This window comes from Cygnus olor, chromosome Z, assembly GCF_009769625.2.
Source record: "Cygnus olor isolate bCygOlo1 chromosome Z, bCygOlo1.pri.v2, whole genome shotgun sequence".
Lineage (NCBI taxonomy): Eukaryota > Metazoa > Chordata > Aves > Anseriformes > Anatidae > Cygnus > Cygnus olor.
In genome coordinates, this window is record NC_049198.1 from 42,615,429 (window position 1) to 42,616,670 (window position 1,242).

General features: G+C 39.5%; 1 non-coding gene across 1 annotated transcript; it reads left to right on the plus strand.

Moving 5' to 3' along the window:
• Positions 1 to 335: 335 nt before the first annotated feature.
• On the plus strand, positions 336 to 418 carry TRNAL-CAG. The gene has a single exon. It is a non-coding gene; the product is annotated as a tRNA-Leu (tRNA).
• The last annotated feature ends 824 nt before the right edge of the window (positions 419 to 1,242 follow it).

Below are 1,242 nucleotides of genomic sequence, written 5' to 3' on the forward strand. Positions count from 1 at the left end.
ATGGTGACATTCCTCTGTAGCCGTGAGCAGAACAGCTCATGAGTATCTCTGCTTCTGACACTTTAATTAAAACTGAGGTTTCTTTTAAACTTGATATGTTTATTCATTATTTTTGTATGCCGTTATACATTTTTCTACAAGTTGAAATTAAAAAAAAAAAAAAGAGAGAGAGAGAAAACAAATAAACAAAAAACCCCACCTCTCTCATTTCCTGAAAGCTGATAAATTTGGGTAGCACAATATATTTAAGACATTAATTCAGAGAAAGGACCATTGTCCAGAAGACCAAATAATTAATGATTTGGAGAAATAAAAAAAAAACAAATATGCCTGTTGTCAGGATGGCCGAGCGGTCTAAGGCGCTGCGTTCAGGTCGCAGTCTCCCCTGGAGGCGTGGGTTCGAATCCCACTTCTGACAAGCAGCAATTCTTTTCTAAAGCCACCTGGATGTGCTCCTGGGCAGCCTGCTCCGGGTGGACCTGCTTGACCTTGACCCATGGGGTTGGACCAAATGTGCTCCAGACATCCTTTCTCACTTTCAACTGTGTCTTGATTCTATGAAAAATTTAAAAAGCCCGCCTCTGCCTTTTGTGTGAGTATTTCTGCCATGCTGTACCAACTGTAGGGAGTAAACAGAATGCTCATCATTACAAATGAAAATGAAACCAAACAAAATGCAAGTAACAAATAACAGCAATTTTACTGGCGTTGCTGAAGACATTCTTTGCATGAGTGTTTCAAGCAGAGGTTTACATAGAGGATGGTTTCACCCTCTAGAAAGGATGTTTTCTGACTCTGAACATCAGACAGAAATTAAATTTATAAAAAAGTGAATGTGTTAATACATGGTGGATCCTGGCTGTCTTTTTGCTTCATTGTTAGTGTTGGGCTCTGGTGTTGCCAAGGAAAAAAAGCAAAGAAAAAAGCACGTGTAAGAGTGCATGAAGATGAACCAGAGAATGAAGGTGATAAAGATTGCACTGAAGGTATGCTGAAGATATGTCTATCTTAGCAGGACATAAAGGGTGAATCAGGCAAAAAGAGTGAGAAACCTTAGCAGCCTGATAAAAAAAAAATACTACCAGTAATGTCAGAAAGCAGTTTTTCTTAAAAAGATATTTGACTGCCTGAAGTGAAAGGGAAGTTGTGGGATGCCTGACACTGCACAGGGCACTTGTCTTCACAACAGCAAGGGATCATGATTATCTGTAGAAAGGAATAACAGAGACAATCCAACACAGG